Raw genomic sequence first — 18,741 nt, 5'->3', positions numbered from 1 at the left:
CATTCAACATTCATGGAGTGGAAAAACAAACATTGTTAAAATGTCTATACTGCCCAAAGCAATCTACACATTTAATGCAATCTCTATCAAAATACCACTAGGATTTTTCAGAGCTAAAACAAACAATCCTAAAATTTGTATGGAACTACAAAAGACCTTGAATAGCCAAAGCCATCTTGAAAAAGAAAAGCAAAAGTGAAGGCATCATAATTCCAGATTTCAAGCCATATTACAAAGCTGTAGTGACTGAGACAGTATGGTAATGGCACAAATACAGACACATACATCAATGGAACATAATAGAGAACCCAGAAATGGACCTTCAACTCTATGGTCAACTAATCTCTGACAAAGCAGAAAGACTATGCATTGAAAAAAATTCTCTTCAACAACTGGTGCTGGGAAATCTGGACAGCAAGATGCAAAAGAATGAAACTGGACTATTTTCTTACACCATACACAAAAATAAATTCATAATGGATGAGACTTTATTTTTTATTTGTTTATTTTTTTTAATTTTTATTTATTTATGATAGTCACAGAGAGAGAGAGAGGCAGAGACACAGGCAGAGGGAGAAGCAGGCTCCATGCACCAGGAGCCCGACGTGGGATTCGATCCCGGGTCTCCAGGATCGCGCCCTGGGCCAAAGGCAGGCGCCAAACCGCTGCACCACCCAGGGATCCCTCATAATGGATGAGACTTTAATGTGAAACAGGAAAACATCAAAACCCTAGAAGAGAGCAGGAAGCAATCTCTTTGACCTTGGCCATAGCAACTTTTAACTATACATGTCTCTGAAGGCAAGGGAAACAAAAGCAAAACTGGACTATTGGGATTTTTTAAAAAATATTTTATTTATTTATTCATGAAAGACAGAGAGAGAGAGAGAGAGAGAGAGAGAGAGGCAGAGACACAGGCAGAGGGAGAAGCAGGCTCCATGCAGGGAGCCCAACGTGGGACTCGATCCCAGGTCTCCAGGATCATGCCCTGGGCTGAAGGCAGCGCTAAACCGCTGAGCCACCTGGGCTGCCCGACTATTGGGATTTAATCAAGAAAAAAGCTTCTGTATAGTGAAGGAAGTAATCAACAAAACTAAAAGGCAACCTTCAGAATGGGAGAAGATATTTTCAAATGATATTTCTTATAAAAGGTTAATATCCAATATCTATAAGGAACTTACCAAGCTCAACACCTAAAAAACAAACTAGTTAAGAAATGGACAAACATAAATAGGTACTTTTCCAAAGAAGACACCTAGATAGCTAATAGACAAGTGAAAAGATGCTCAACATTTCTTATCCTCAAGGAAACACAAATTCAAACCACAATGAGATACCACTTCACACTTGTAAGAATGACTAAAATTAATACACAAGAAACAACAGATATTGACAAGGAAGTAGAGATGGGGAACCTCTTGCACTGTTGGTGGGAAGCAACTCTGGAAAAGAGTTTGAAGGTCCCTCAAAAAGTTAAAAGTAGAACTAGCCTATGAACCAGCAATTGTACTACTAGGTATTTACCGGAAGTATACAAAATTACAAAAATATACATTTGAAGGGATACATGTATCTTGATGTTTACAGCAGTTTTATCAACAATAGCCAAACTATGGAGAGAGCCCAAATATTTGCTACCTAATGAATGGATAAAGAAGAAGTGGTATACATAATACATATGTATTTGATATGCCATGATTACACATATGTGTGTACTATATATGTGTATAATATATATAATAGAATATCACTCAGCTATCAAAAAAGAATGAAATCTTGCCATTTGCAATCATGTAGATGGAGCTAGAATGTATTGTGCTAAGCAAAACAAGTCAATTAGAGAAAGACAATACCTATACTTCACTCATATGTAGAATTTAAGAAACAAAACAGATGAACATATGGAAGGGGGGGGGGAGGAGAGAGTGGAAACAAACCATAAGAGACTCTTAACTATACAGGAGAAACTGAGGATTGATGGAGGGACGTGCGTGAAATGGGTTGATTGGGTATTAAAGAAGGTACCTGATGTGATGGCACTGGGTGTTGTGTGTAAGTGATGAATCAATGAATTATATTCCTGTAACCAATACCGTACAGTATGTTAAATACAGATTTAAAGAAATAAAAAAAATTTATTTAATAAAAGTATTTAATAAAAGTATTTCCAAGGATGGGTATTAATCAATTTATGCCAAATGTATTATGAAGAATATTGTCAAAGGAGGAATGAGAAACAACTTATTTCTAAAGCAAACGAGATGCTATCCTAAGTAGTGATTTTTAAATGGCTTGAGAAGGCATAAAGACAATTTAGAAGCTACTGACTTCAATGCAATGCCCTGGAAGCCTCTTGTACAAGAGAAGACATTGTTATAGAGCTATATGTCCTGTGTTCCTCTTGCACCTGAAACAGACCAAAGATGAAGAGGAAGGGTTTAAACATGAGAGGACTGTATCTCTACTTATAGACCCTTCCAATGGCATACATGTTAGGCCAAACAAAACAAAACAAAACAAAACAAAACAAAATAAAACAAACAACAACAAAAAACTACAATTAAATGAAGAGAAAAAAGTAATTTGATAGTATGAATTTTGTTCAAAGTCTCATTTTTTCTTAATTCTTAGAAGAATAAAGGGAAATAAAGATCATTTGCAAACATTGCTGCAGGCCATAGGAGCAGGAATCTGAATGAGAAGGCTTGATGTGTGTGAAACAGCCATTGCATGAACTTTTTCTTTGATATAATATGATCAGCTTATCTAATTCCAAGCCAGAATACATTAGTGGTTTATAACAGTTTAAGATTCAGGTGAATCCTCCTTATCATGCAGTAGAACTCATGAATAAGAAATATGTGCCAGTTCATGTCACCTAGCTACAGATATATGCAGTGAAAGAAGATTCAGTTACTTCTGATCCAACATTATATATTTCAGTGTCATCTGAATAAAGGCTACATTTTGTTCACACGTGTTAGGCTTGTACGCAGTGAGATAGAGTTATACAGCAATGATTTGCTAAAGGGGCAGAAAGAAAGAAGTCATCTTAATTAATGTTAGTTTTAGAAAAGAACCCGCTCTGCTGATTAGAATTTCCTCACCTGCATAAAAGCAGAGACATCTTTGTACATAGATGTACATAGACATGGGTCTTTACTTTTGTCAGACTCAAACCTATTTTCATACACCTCATTATGCAATCAAGATAAAGTGCACACGTAGGTATGGTAAATAATATTTGGAGTTAAGTATTCAGTGAAAATATTCTTTCCATTCTATAGCTGAAATTTACTTGCTTTGTTGAGAAAGGTTTGGTACCAAAGATCTCACAGTACACACACGTATATTTGAAAGAGTTATGATTATTTTGGCAAGATGTTTTAATTGATTAGAGAATTTACTCATCCAGTGTTAGTGAATAAAAATTTCAGATTATAATGGAGTGTTATAGTTGAGTGGTGTTACCACCTTCAGCAAAGATAATATATGTAGGCAGTATTTTCATCTAAGTTGAATTCTCTCATCACCCTATCTTATAGATGTTAATCAGAAGAGAGAAAGTTTCAAAAGGTGCTTAGGTTTCTTTAGTTCCCATTCAATATAGCTATGTGAGGACAAGGCCAAAAATATCCTATTGCAGAAGGTAATGAATGGAAAGCAATTGTATGGAATCATTTATTTAAATTCAGGCACTACAGGATGCATTTCTTTCTAAGGAGAGAGGAGTAATTTAACTACTTGCAATCCGTGGAACAATTGTAATATAAATATATATACGGGGGAATATAGAGAGTAATTGTTTATTTTGAAAAGTGGCCAAGATTTAAGAGGAGATTCTGAAGGAAAAGGTGAGGCAAAAGACGAGGTAACATGGCATTAGCTAACTAGAAGGGGGTATAGAGGATATTTTAAAAGATACAGGAAACAGGAGATTATGATGTAGCAGAAGGACAACAAAGATAAAGAGAACTAGAGCAGAAATGTGAATGCTTTATGACATAGAACAAATTATTCATAAAAGTCAGTGTTGGATTACCCAATAGAAAGACAAAGCTTGTGCCTTAGGCACCAGCAAAGCAGCTGCACCAAAATAGGAAAGAGGGAAAAGGGCAAAGAGAACGAGGAAAAAAATGAGAGAGAGAATTTTAAAATAATTTTATATTTTGAAGTATCAGTAAATACAGTAGCATTGAAGGGGTTTTCACGGGGATAAATCAAATTTTGATGGACTTTTACACAAATCTTTTATTGTTTGTTTTCATTTTTAATTATATGTGGGAGGAGTGATTTTTTTGTGTGTGTGCTTAAGGCCTTAAAATCTCACAGTCTGGGGCACCTGGGTGGTTGGGCATCTGCCTTTGCCTCACCTTGTGATCCCAGGGTCCCTTTGCCTCTCTCTGTGTGTCTCTCATAAATATATTAATTAAATCTTTAAAACAAACAAACAAAAAACAAAAAACTCACAGTCTGACTCTAATAAGAAAAAAGAAATAGGAAAGAAAAGTGTGGCCATCAGAGGCTAGGCCAGGAGACTTGTTAGAGGGTATAATCTTTAACTGAAATTTGGAAGAAAAAAACATAGGATAGATTATTAGAGAAGAGCCTCTCAGGAATTTCATTTAGGAGAAGCATGAAAAAAAAGTAGGGATAAATAAGACACTAGTGAGAGTAAGAGAGGAAAAAACTACAGACACTAGACTGTATTAACTAATTAATTAACTGTATTAACTAACACTGTACCAATGTTAGTTTCCTACTTTTGATAATATACAATGGTCAGATATTACCACTGGAGTAATTTGGATGAAGAGTACATGGACACTACCATTTCCCAACTTATTGTGACTATTTAACTCAAAATAAAAAGAGACAGAAAATAATAGGGAATCATCTAAAATTTACTAAACAGAGAAGGCTGAAATTATTCTGAAAACTTATTTGTAAGAATTTCTCCAACAATTTGTTTGTAAGAATTGTAATAAAAAAAGTCAGATTCCACTTTATCCCAGACTGATCATAAAAGTCTACTTAAGCACTTAGGTCAACTGAAGAACTGAATTATGTGATATAAAATATTGCTAAAATATAAGTATGATACTACATATACTTGCAAGGGGATGATTATGAGAGGTTTAAAGGGCTAGAAATAGGGTGGATTTTTGCAAAATGGTTGCCATTATTCCTATCCCTATATGCACACTCTTTAAGTAGTCACCTCTGACACTGACCCTGGTCTTGGCTATGTGATTTTGTTTGGTCAATGAGACACTGAAAAGAGGAGATTTGAACAAGTTCTTGTTCACTAGAGATTGCTCTTTCTCGCTACTGGACCCTTTTTGCCACCATGTGGAGAAACTCAGGCAAGCCTTTTGGAAGATGAAGGACTGACTACAGGAAGAGTGACCCCTCCTGCCTCAGCTGAAGCTTGATGAGAGTCCATCTTAAACTACCTGTCCAGACAAGCCAGTCCAGAATACAACCACGCAGCCAACACCTGGAGAGAAAGAGAGGGGAAAAAAAATCTCTATGTGTGTCTATCTATTATCTATCTATCATCTATCTATCTATCTATCTATCTATCTATCTATCTATCTACCTACCTACCTACCTATCTATTTATCATCTATCTATCTATCATCTTCTAAATCACTGATGGATTTGGTAGTGGGGAGATTAAAAAGTTTTCTTCCAAATGCTTCTATTTGCTTAATGAAATTAAAAATCCAGATCATCAACTCAGGGGAAAAAGGAATAGGGAAGCTGTTAGGGATTTGAAGATAGAGGTAGAAGGTATGAAATATTCATCTCCTATGGTAGAAACTTAATCAACAGCACAGATGCAGTAGGATTCAACTTGTGAGTTGATGCTATAAATGTAAAGTGAAACCAGTCAGCATGGTTCATTTTTTGTTTTTGTTTTTTTCTAGTCATGCTTGGCTTACCAGGTACAGGCATAGAGTAGGCAAGAGAATTTGGCTTAACCAGAATTAGGGTTTTGACAGGCAAGAAATACAGAGCAAGAGAAGACTAAGGGAATTGAAGCTATGTGGGAAGGAGGGGTCACTGTGATGGGCATTGGGATACACTCTGGGCAAGAGGGGAACAAAAGGCAATTATCAAGGGCAAGGGAAGCAAAACAAAACAAAACTGGAGGCAATGAATTACTAATACCACTGGAACGAATTGTTGGAGTGGAATATATAAACCAGAGAGAGGGAAGATTGTGCTTACAGAGTAGAAAATTCAAAATCATAATTTGAAAGTTTTGGGAAGGAAAAGGATGAAGAAACTTGGACGCCAAGGTGTTAGTTGAATTTTCTGCTTGGATATCAATGTTGCACTCAATGAAGACAATAAAACATGAATTAAATTATTCAAAATATGAAAAGGATGACCAGGAGGTAAGTATATGACTATAAAATGAAGAAGTGGCTAATGGTACAGTCTCAAAGCACGTGCTTCTAAGAAGTTGTGGTTTGGGGGAAGGTGGGAAGAAGGAAAAGTGGTCTGGGATTGATTGTGAAGGGTATAGTGGGAAAATAAATCATTAGTTTATATATTCATAAAACAAATGTTTATTACTTTCCCAGGATGATCCAAGCTCTATTTGGGTACTGTGAACACATTCATGAATAAACTGTGAGGTCTAGTGGTAGGTGGCATTTGTGTCAATACTCCAAACAAATTTAACTTATACTATTTTTTTAAGATTTTATTTATTTTTTTCATGAGAGACACAGAGAGAGAGAGAGAGAGGCAGAGACATAGGCAGAGGTAGAAGCAGGGTCCCTGCAGGGGACCTGATATGGGACTCAATCCCAAAACCCTGGGATCACAATCTGAGCTGAAGGCAACTCAACTACTGAGCCGCCCAGGTGCCTCAATCCCATTACCTTCTAAAGGAACAGTGAATAATCCAATCCAATTTGTGGATTAATTCCTTAGGTGAATCGCAATGGTAAGAATATGAATATAAACAACAAGAGCCTTGATAATTCAGATAATAAAGAGTTAATATATTTTTGGAGATATCGCTGAAAGCCTCCAGTCTAGGACTTCATAACCTGCCTAGAAATGAGTTAACAGGAAATGAGAAAGAGGAGGAAAGATGACTACACATATAATTAACATGTCTGTTAATATTATTGTGTAAGAAATTTATAATTCATAATGAATATTATGCATGCAGGCAGCGTCTTTGCTGTGCAGACATATAATGTATTGTGATTTTGCACATACCTATGATACATTAGTTCATATATGTAAAATAATAAAGTTAAATTTATTCTGGAGATGCTGACATTAATATTCTCTAAAAAGCAAACTTAATTTGTCACATGACAGCTATAGGAATAGACAACGAAATAAGTTCTACACCATCTCTCAAATAAGAAGCATCAGATGCTTTTATAAACTTGTCAGAAATCTGGGGAAAGATAATCAAGTAAAAAAAATGTCACATGTTCATTCTTTTAGTGGTTAGGGATTTCTTATAAAGATACATTTCGTGTTTCCAGGCTTAAGTGTTACACCTTTTAAAATACATATTTAGATAACCACCATGAGTTTCCAACAAAGATTTATTTATTTATTTTAGAGAGAAAGAGAGGGAGGGAGAGAGAGCATCTTAGGCAGACTCCATGCTGAGGGCAGAGCCCAATGAGGCTTGATCTCACAACTCTGAGAGCATAACCTGAGCCAAAACAAAGAGTCAGATGCTCAGCTGACTGAGCCATCCAGGTGAGTCTCCAAAGTAACTTTAAATCTTAAATTTATGAGTAAGAAATTTTACTGGGGCATGTATTTAGAGACTGATACATAAAATAACTATATGTAACTCACATTCAGCATGTTTAAGCTTAATTTTTAAGTAGCTGCATTACATAGCATGAGTAAGAAAAAACAATTTTTGGATCCCTCCAAATCTGTCAGTATACTTAAGAAATTATATAATTTAGGTGGTTTTACTAGCCAGAGGTAAAAATAAACAAACATATAAATAAAACACATCTTATAATTATTTCTAATTGTTATTGCTCAATAGCATTTAGATTGTTTCTTGGTAATATATATTATTCTAAATTTCACCATATTCGTCCTTACTCAAAACCAAACCAAACTGGTATAATAATCCCAAACCAAACTGAAATAGAATCATCACAGAAAAATTCATTCTTCAAGCAAAGACTGCTTTAAATTATCTTAAATGGGATATTTATGTGTTATGAGAGCCTACAGGCTACTAATAAAACCCAAATGCAAATGAACAAAAAATCATCTTTAAAATGATGAGAAGATTCAGCACCATTTTAAAAGTCCACCTTGTTGTTGACGGATACTCCTAAGACTATTCTTTGCAATAACAGAGAAGTAGGATACACTCACAACACTTCAGAAAGCCATTCACTTCTCAGTGATACTCATTTTGCATCTCTAGAGCTAAGGAATTAATCTTTAGATCAATGGCCAAGTAGAGAGCTTCCTTAGTAACTTAAAAGGTGTGGATCATCAGTGGCATCTTCCATAATGTAAGCTCCACTGGGACTGCAGCTTTGCTTGCCCTGTTCAGTGCTATATCCTCAGCTCCAGAGATATGAATTGGTACACAGTTGGTAAATATTGAATAAATGAATAAATAATCGATTTCTAAGTAAGCAAGCAGTTTTTACTAATTCTGTGGTCAAATCCAGTAAATGAATTAAGCAGTTGAATTAAGCAGGTGTAGGCCAAATCAAAAGGGATGACTTTTCTACAAAGTGAAATTACTCCTAGAGAGGGATTGCCTCCCTCAGGACCCAGTCTAGGCTGCGAATTGACCAAAGGCCAAATGACAGGATAATCATTCCATGTTCTTTGACTGAATATGATCTGATCCATTTTCTATGCAGGACACATGTTAAATTCTTTGAAATTTCTATGAAAATTGTATTCTCTAGTGTTTTATTAAAGAAAACAAATTCACCATTATTATCTAAATAGGCAGTGTTTCCCATCTAATAATATGGTTTTATATAAGAAAGATTAATTCTACCTAAATTTTTATTGCTTTCTATTTTTATATCATCTAGTTTACTTCTTTTATTTTGATTTGATGCATTTGGACATTCAATTCATTTCAATAACAACTGAAACAAATCTCAGAGTTTAAATGAAAACCATTTCAGTAATTTCAAAACAATGTTTCAGGGGCATATTGATACTTAGTTTTTGCTGTCTCAAATAAATGGGTCTCAAACAAGTTGGTTTTGTAGTCATTGATAAAGCAAGTAAATAAATATCATTTGGATTAGATATTTAAAATACTTAAGATAATTATTTATATAACTAAAATTAATTTTGAACTAAATGTTTAAACTCACTGAATTAATACTAAAATATATACATGCACCAACATATGGGTAGACATACACATACACACACATATGATCAAATTTAAATATAAAAATACATGTGATTCCCATTTTTAACCTCATGTATACTATCGCTGTAGATCATTTTATTTTAATATATATTTTAATTAATGAAGAAATATACTAGAACTTTTTAGTCATTAGCACTGAGGAGGATTAAGACTCATCTATTGATTAGATCTTTTCTGGAGCGGGTGTAGAGGGGGTGCTGCAGTTTTTATATGTTAAATTGCTTACTTTGGTGACAAAATATCATGTTTTAACATATTCGCTAGACTCATCCAAATTACTTTTTTTTAAAGATTCTGTTTATTTATTTTAGAGAGAGAGAGAGAGAGAGACCATGGCAGGGGTGGGAGGAAGAGTGGAGGGGGAGGGATGGGGTAGGGGAAAGAATCTCAAGCAGACTCTGTATTGAACATGGAGCCCCACTTGGGACTGGATCTCACAACCCTGAGATCATCACCTGAGCAGAAAACAAGAGTTTGACCCTTAACCAACTGAGCACCCAGGCGCCCCCAAATTGTTTGATATATACAATTTAGCTGGTTTATAAGACAATAGAGAGTACGACTTATTTAGCACAAGTTAAATACAAATTACAGAATTCATTTATATGAAACAATATTTGTCTTATAAGTGAATAGGGCCAAATTTTGAAATTTTAATGACATCAAACCTATTTTTTGGTCAACCCAGGTTTATTGATGTGAAAGTACATTGACATCAAATTTACTGCAAGTGGACACTGTTGCTTGACACATCTTCACATGTACACACAAAGCTATATTAGGTGTAAGAGCTTCATGATTTTTAAATAATTCTATAATTTGATAAATGACATCTAAACTTTAGCTTTAACATATTCTTCTTTGTAACATAGATGTTTCTTCAATAATGCTTATGAATTATGTATTATTTTGGGGCAAAGATGAGAATGAAAAAAATATATGCTGTTTTTTTCATTTTTTTCCTTATCTATATATTTATGTTCAATAATATGCAGGTATAATTTAAAATCTATATTTTGGGATGCCTGGGTGGCTCAGTGGCTGAGCGCCTGCCTTCAGCCCAGGGCCTGATCTGGAGTCCCGGGATCGAGTCCCATATTGGGCTCCCTGCATGGAGCCTGCTTCTCCCCTGCCTATGTCTCTGCCTCTCTCTGTGTCTCTCATGAATAAATAAATAAATCTTTTTAAAAATTAAAAAAAATAAAGTCTATATTTCAAAGGGAAACTATTTATTTTTTATTTATTTATTTTTAAAATATTTTATTTATTTATTCATGAGAGACACACAGAGAGAGGCAGAGACATAAGGAGAGGGAGAAGCAGGCTCCATGCAGGGAGCCCAATGAGGGACTGGATACCAGGTGGAAAGTATTCATTTAAATATAAACAAAAATCCAAGATCATGTAATAATTGACTTATTATCCATGGAGCAGGATTGATCACAAGAGGTCAATATAAGTATGTTACCCTTCCTTTTAGTGTAACATAATTATGTTTCAAGGATTGCTTTAGCAGCCTATTAATATATACTGAGATGCCTTTTCAAGTAAAAGAAGGAAAACTAAGGGGCTTTACGATACCAGACAGATATTAATATACCAATAATCCATGCTCTTGAGTCTTAATACTTGTTTTAAAACCATTAATATTGTACAATGTGTCCTTCATCTCTAACATATCCAACTTTGCAAATGAATCATAAAGAACATGAAATATATTATTAATTATTTTATATTATAAATACTAAACTCCACTTTTATATTTGTTGCTTTTATTACTTATTTATAACAAAAATAATTTTTCCCATTTTAGAGTCTACATTGGTGCATCATTTGCCAAAAGAAATTAATAGTACATATTATTAAAAGAAGATAACTCACCATAAAAGAATCTTAACATTTTACATTTCCTTTTACTTAATTTTAGCTATTCCCTTCATCCACAGCCTTCTGTTTCTCTCATCTCATCCAGCCCAGGGGTTATGATTGGAAATGAATTATTAAATTAAGAAGGAAGCAATGCTAGTGGGCAGGAAGGAACATTCAAGTCTCTTCAATTGAAATCACCTGTTAGATGAAAAATGAGAAGGCATTCCTCATTCTACAGCCTTTTCTGGAATGCCAGTTGATGAATCTGCTTGGAAAAGGTGTTTTAAAAAGTTCATGATAGTGTTCCAGCATAAAGAGAATGAACTTTTTGATTTTCAGGTGTCTCAACATTTAACAGAGTGATTTGTTTTTTCTTTCTCTGTCAACACAATTCCTCAGTGATTCCAGTTGGCTTTATCCTCCAAATCTATGCTGAATGCAAAAATTCGTATTATCCTCACTATTCCCATTATGGTGCAAACCTTTAGTGCTTTTGGCTTAGATTGTGGCAATAGCTTCCCAAGCCATCTTCCTGCCTTATTTTGTTCCCCCATGCCTCCCCTTCCACAGTCCAATCTCAACACAGTAGCCAGTGTCATCCTCTTAAAGTGTAAAACAGATTATCTGACTCTTCGGTTCAAAATCCTCCAGTGCTTTCCTAACGCATTGAGAATAAAGGTCAGTCAAGTCATTCACATAAGCTACAAGATCCTGTGTCATATGTGCACCCCCATATAACTAATTGCCTTTCCTCTGCCATCCATTCGTCTGCTCATACTACTCCACTCACACTGGATCCTTTCCTGTTCAGCTTCACTGCAATCAGCAAAACTGGTTCTTATCAGTGAACATGGTCAAAGCTGCTATGGAATTGAGATTCTCAGTATTTGTTATTCCTGTTAATGGTTAAATGAAATCATTATTATTGAATCAGTTTTCCATTAATGGAGACACTAATATTTAATAGTTAATATCTTATAATTTACTTTTTTTTTTTTTTTACAGACATTAACTTCCATGAAAACCAGTTATTTGACTTACAGGTATTGCTATCGGCACATAGAATTTTAGAGGCTCCAACACCATTGCAACAGAATTAGGGATGGGAAATAGAGCAAAGGGAGAAAAAATAGAGGGAGTTGAATTATTACTCCTTCCAAATAATATTGAGAACAGTGCAGGCTTGTCTTAGTTGCCTTATGACTATGTCATGAGGGGCAAAACTTATCACTGGAAAAATAGTCATGGTACTTAATTTTGGACTGGGCAGGCGAAAGTGCTATAACAAATAGATATTCTCTCTCTTATATATATATAAGAGAGAGAATATATATTGTTATATATAACAAATTGTTATATATAACAAATATAATGTCTCAAACAAAAGAGAAGTTTATTTTTTCTTATTGATTACGAGTCCAGAGCATGTTGCAGGCCAACTGGAGGTAGAGAATGGGGGTGGCTTGACTTCAAGCAGGCTGATGATTGCTGTCATTTTCAGTAATTGGCTTCTAAGATTACTCTTGTGCTGGTCACTGATATCCCATCTCACCACAAGGAGAAAAGAATATAGAAATGGCACCTATCACTTCAACTAATACTCTGTTATAGAGAACTTAGTAACATAACCACACTTAACTGAAAGGAGGCTGAGAAAAAAAAAATTAGATAGCCAGGCACCAACTAATAATACGGAAAAAGGAGAGCGTGGCTTCTGGTGAACAGAGAACAGTCTCTGCCACAGTGTGGCCTTTTGCCCACCAACATCTGTGCCATCCTTCCTTCCGCATGATCTCACTGACCTCCCACCCTGTGCACCAAAGGAGACAACAAAAAATGCTACTCATTTACTGCACATATCTCACAATGCATGATCTCTGCATGATACGCAGTCTGCTCCACTGGGGTCAGAAGCATCTCATGTTTTGGTGACCAGCCAAATAACAGACAGGTTTTCCGCCTTGTACATCACCACAGAGAATGTACGATGGTGAAGTAAGGACAGAATAACTGCAACACAAACTCCAATACAAAAAGTAGAAAAGTGGGGAACACACAAGAGTCCTGAGTCTAAATAGTGATAGAATCCTGAGGAACTTTGCCATGGCACTGGAGAAAGTTCTTTGAATCATGTCTCTTTTTGTAAGAGGGGTTCTTTGTGATCTCCAGCTTTATTCATGGAAAGTTTTTTTTTTTTTCCTTGTCCATTATGCTCTATGATCACATCTAAGGTGAGTGCTGTGTTCTGTGCCTTCAGCGTGCACTGTAAAATACTAGAAGTGAACTTCCTTCGGATGCAGATTCAGGGCCCTAATGACCGTTTTAAGAGTCTGAAGAGTTGAGGATATTAAGAATGGGCTCGTGGTTTTGTTGTCAATGAAATTATCTCAAAACTCCCAAGGTTTCTAACACATTTGCTTCCAGTCAGAGTAATGCAGCAGTAATGACAAATTACTTTTCTAAATATAGTTCTTAAATTAGCTTTTTTTTTTTTTTTTTTTCTCACTCAACTTAATCTTGATGGCATCTGAAACAATACTCCTGGATATAAGGGCAGTAAATTTATGTCTCACTCTAGGGGTCCCAAAACTATTGAGTGTTACACGTACCTCTGTGTTCTTCCATTCTTGTTTTAAGCCACCCAGTTCTTGCCAGTGTAATGCCTTGTTCCAGCAGTGGGGTAACGTTTTAGCTGTTTCCAACGCCTTCCCCTCAAGCTAGAAGCTAAGCAGGTACATGATCTGCCTTCCAAATATCAGAGTGATAGTCTGGTAGAGCCACTCAGCCAAAACACAGATACCATGGGAGAAAAGCAACTAGGAGTCACCCAGAATACCCTACCAGATATTATAAATTGCAGATGCATTGCATATTCTCTGGTTGCTTCAATATTGCTGCATTTTAAAACTACTTGTAATCTCAGTGAAGGCAGTAATGGAGTCTTCAATTTTTCTAATGTCTATAACACAGTGTAAAATTATTCAGTCATTTTATGAAAATTTATTGATAATCTTATGCTTTAAAGAAACACAAGCTATTTTTTATAGCTGACCAAGATCTTTTCTGATCTTCCTATCCCATTTTAATCACTTTATAGATTTATGTAAGATAAGATAGAACAATTAAATTTTAGTTCCAAAGTAGATGGGAACACTTTCTCCATATGTATATGTTGATTTTTTTCTTTATATTTATTTATGCAACCAAACTACTATGTGCCAAGCACTTCCTACTTAGGATATAATAGTGTGTGAGTGTGTGTGTGTGTGTGTGTGTGTGTGTGCACTTTAAGATTGACTTTTTTTTTTTTTTTTTTTTTAAAGATTTTATTTATTTATTCATGATAGTCACAGAGAGAGAGAGAGAGGCAGAGACACAGGCAGAGGGAGAAGCGGGCTCCATGCACCGGGAGCCCGACGTGGGATTCGATCCCGAGTCTCCAGGATCGCGCCCTGGGCCAAAGGCAGGCGCCAAACCGCTGCGCCACCCAGGGATCCCTAAGATTGACTTTTTAAAAAAGATTTTGTCTATTTATTTATTTATTTGTAAATATTTTATTTATTTATTTATTCATGAGAGACAGAGAGAGAGAGGCAGGGACATAGGCAGAGGGAGAAGCAGGCTCCTGACGGGGAGCCTGACGCGGCACTCAATTCCAGATCCTGGGATCAGGCCCTGAGTGGAAGGCAGACACTCAACCATTAAGCCCCCCAGGCTTCCCTAAAAGATTTTTTTAATTTATTCGTGAGAGACAGAGAAAGAGAGGCAGAGACACAGGCAGAGGGAGAAGTGGGCTCCCCGTGGGGAACCTGATGCAGAACTCGATCCCAGGACCTCAGGATCATGCCCTGAGCCAAAGGCAAATGCTCAACCTCTAAGCTACCCAGGCATCCCAAGATTGACTTTTAATAAATAGATTTGAAAATTAAGGTAGAAATCAATGATTAATAATTGAAACATATAATTTCCACTTTATATAAATAATCATTCAGAAGACCATCGAAATATTCCTGTTAATTATTCATAGAAACTTTGTAGACTGTCGACACATTCGGACTAATTGTACCACAGATACTATTCAGAGATTCTTATTAGCACTTTGTAAATGTAGCTCTTGATCTGGGATTTTTTATGTTAATTATGATTCGCAGTTATCCAACTGATAAGGAGCTAATTGGATGCTTTTGGCAAGTAATGTCCAATTGAGGAGCAGTTGCAAGGGTAGGGACCTGACATCAACTAAAGGACGCTCAAAACTAAGCCAGGAGCTCAAAGATAAAAGCAGATTGTAGAAGAGAGAGAGAGAAAAAAAATATATATATATACATTAAAGATTTTATTTTTTTATTCATGAGAGAGACACAGAGAAAGCCAGAGACATAGGCAGAGGGAGAAGCAGGCTCCATGCAGGGAGCCTGATGTGGGACTCAATCCCAGGATCCAGGATCATGCCCTGAGCTGAAGGCAGATGCTCAACCACTGAGCCACCCAGGTATCCTGAGAAAAATATATTTTAAACTCCTTCTTCTCTGGTGAACAATAAAATCTATAAATATAATTTTTTAAATTAAAAACTATATGGCCTCAGAATAAGAGTATTATGGCCCAGTACAGGACAGCTTCCGCCACCATGCTACTAAGGCAAATAGCTTCTCCCCTTAAATCACTAAGCCAGTTCCAATAACCTATAGCATTTTAAAGATACTAGTTTTAGTCTTATTTACAAAGTATTATCCATGAGTAATTTTAAATTACAACCCAGTGTTTTGATTATGACTCAAAGATATATCAATAACCACTATAGAAATAATCAATTTCTCCCTTATTTGCCATTATTGGTCCACTACCTCAGCTTCAAAATTGGTAGATATTTTTTTGCCTTTGGTGATGAACGTAAGCTCTTGACATTGATCGGAAATTTGAAATATAAAGAATTTTTGACATCAATTAGGAGCAATTTTGATCTGTTATATCGTCTCCCAGGTATCAACTGGAAGACAGTATTTGGATATTAAGGTCATGGAGAAAAGTCATCAAATCAAAACTTTTGAAATAATTCTAAGTAGGACTGAGTCTACTGGGAATTAGTTTTTTTTAACTATAGTCTTTTTTTTTTTTTTAAACACTTCGAATGATTAAAACATAGGAAAAGATACTATATTTTAGAATGCACCACAATCTTCTATTAGGATTCTCATCTAATCCAAAGGTGATAAACATTAAAATTGGACACTATTGTTAAAATTTCAGTTATAGAAAATTAATGTCTTACAGATCTACTGCATAACACAGTACATATAGTTAACAACACTGTATTGTATATTTAAAATTTTATCAAGAGGCTAGATTTTATATTAAGAGTTCTTGTCACTAATAATAATAATAGTAATAGTAATAAAAGAAGACAGGAAAAAGTTTTTTTTCCATAAACATGGATATGTTTATTTGGTGATGGTGTACACTTATTCATGGGTATATACTTATTACCAAACTCATCGAGTTATATACATTATATAGGTATAGCTTTTTGTGACAACCTGGTGTCAATCATACCTCAATAAAATATTTTTAAATTCCAGGATATTGGGGATCTCTGGGTGGCTCAGTGGTTTAGCACCTGCCTTCGGCCCAGGGCATGATCCTGCAGTCCTGGGATCGAGTCCTGCATCGGTCCAGGGCATGGAGTCTGCTTCTCCCTCTACCTATGTCTCTGCCTCTCTCTCTATGTCTCTCATGAATAAATAAATAAAATCTTTAAAAAATAAATTCCAGCATACTATAATAAATACTTATATGAAATCTGATCATATAATATAGAAACATAATAAAATTAATACTTATAAAATATGATCATATAATATAGAAACATAATAAAATTAAGAATTAAATATGATTGATTACTCCAGATAGGTAAATGGTATCCATTTGAGAATTAAAACACATCTTAAATTATTAACTATTTTAGATGGAAATAGGTCTAAATTATATTATTCGGAGCCATGTTTTCCCATGCAGAATATGCCAAACATTATTTAGCTGAATTTGTATAACTCAGGTGGGTTCTGTTATTTATTCATTAATGTCCTCTATCTGTCAAGTTAGGAGACAAAATTTGCACCTATCATTTTAACAGTAAGAATTTAATATATGGGATTATTACCTATGTATAAAGTTGTTAACTGGATGACTAAATAGAGAAAAAGAGAATATTAAGGTATCATAGGAGAGGCACTGCAGGAAAGAGCTACCACCCATAGAACTTAGTGAATAAAGGAAATAGGGTGGAATTGGTTAAACTTAGAAACTTGAAGAGGGATGCCTACAGGAGTGAAACTTAGTCCTCCGAGGAAGGGGCACTTGTCTACTGGTATTGGTGTTCCTCAGCTTAGAAAAGGGGCCATGCTGAGTTGGGAACACAGACCTCGGAGAAGGAGGCGCCTGTTTGCTGGAGCTAATGTCTTTGATGACAGCATGATCCAGCTTTTCACTGCAAGCATTAGAATAGCTGCCAACTGGATTTAGCTGCTGTGATAAGACCGAAGCTGTGTTACTGAGGTGAAGTGTTGCTGGTGATGCTCACGGGAACTACAGGTCCAGAAGAAGCCCATAGGTAGGAGACAGGGAGAAGCAAATCCCCTCTACCTCCTCCAGCCCTACAGTCTCCCACAAGTTCCCTACTATTACCAAAGCCTAACAGAGAGTCTGCTTGCAAAGCAAAAATGTAGTCTGCAAAGTTCCAGTCACACATCACACAAACAGTATAGAAGGGTCAGTTTGGGGCTGAGAAAAAAGAACAGAGTAACTGGTAAGTGGCCTTAGGAGACAGTCAACTTATGCATAGGACAGAGCATACCCTTTCAATGAATCCTCCCGGAAACCTGCTGACTTTTTGCAAACACCATACTTGCCCACTATCCTAAATAGGTTACCCATAATTCAAGAAAGAATGGATAGTTTATTCAAGGTAACTGTTCTACCCATAACCCCAAATAAGTAGTGTCTATCTTCATAGTGAGCCAATTTTTCTTTTACAAAATAAACTACAGTAGCTCAGTGACAATTGTTTACCTAAATTTCTAGGAGTCATTATCTCATATTTGGAATCTGGGCACTATTTTAATAATTTAAGTGACAGAAGTCTGACTGATGATTTATAATCCCTTGGGTTAGCTGAAGCAGTCAGGATACTTGATAGCAGCTTTTTGAATACTATTTTCATATCTAATAGGATATAGTAATTATACATAAATACATTGATGAGAAGTATTTGACACTGTAAGCATAATAGATTTGTCTGTCTTAAATTAAGATAAAAATATAAAACTTCTATATCTATAAAGTATTTTACAACACTTTACATACATCAAATTATATTAGTTCTTGCAACTTGTGAATTGATAAGCATTTAATTTGGGAAAAATATTGTAATATATCAAACTTAAGCA

The 18,741-nt window shown here is 35.5% G+C and overlaps 1 protein-coding gene across 6 annotated transcripts in view; it reads right to left on the bottom strand.

The window, feature by feature from the left end:
- The window catches only part of SPAG16 (sperm associated antigen 16), a 907,696-nt gene that overhangs the window by 415,300 nt on the left and 473,655 nt on the right, over nt 1-18,741 (bottom strand). The window lies entirely within an intron of this gene.

The sequence above is a fragment of the Canis lupus genome, chromosome 37 (assembly GCF_011100685.1).
Source record: "Canis lupus familiaris isolate Mischka breed German Shepherd chromosome 37, alternate assembly UU_Cfam_GSD_1.0, whole genome shotgun sequence".
NCBI classification, from domain to species: domain Eukaryota; kingdom Metazoa; phylum Chordata; class Mammalia; order Carnivora; family Canidae; genus Canis; species Canis lupus.
Note: the sequence above shows the minus strand (reverse complement) of the source record. Positions and strands in the feature narration are given on the sequence as shown.